Source organism: Fulmarus glacialis, unplaced genomic scaffold, assembly GCF_000690835.1.
Source record: "Fulmarus glacialis isolate BGI_N327 unplaced genomic scaffold, ASM69083v1 scaffold15162, whole genome shotgun sequence".
Lineage (NCBI taxonomy): Eukaryota > Metazoa > Chordata > Aves > Procellariiformes > Procellariidae > Fulmarus > Fulmarus glacialis.
In genome coordinates, this window is record NW_009196032.1 from 29,466 (window position 1) to 29,715 (window position 250).

Here is a 250-nt window from a genome sequence, read left to right on the forward strand (position 1 = left end):
GTAAGTTATCTGTGAATACAGACTTTTATTCCTGTTGTGATCATTCTGTTCTCCTCCATTTCCTTCATTCCTTCATAATTTTCATCTACTAGCACAGCAGTGTTTTAATCCTTTCCTATTCTGTAAGCCCTGTGTACATTTCCACAGACAAGTACAACCCCTGTTTAGTGAATTTCAGCCTACTAACAGTGAACTTGCTTTTTTCAGGTAGCTCTTGCTAATTCATGCTTCTTTCACACATTTCCCTTTC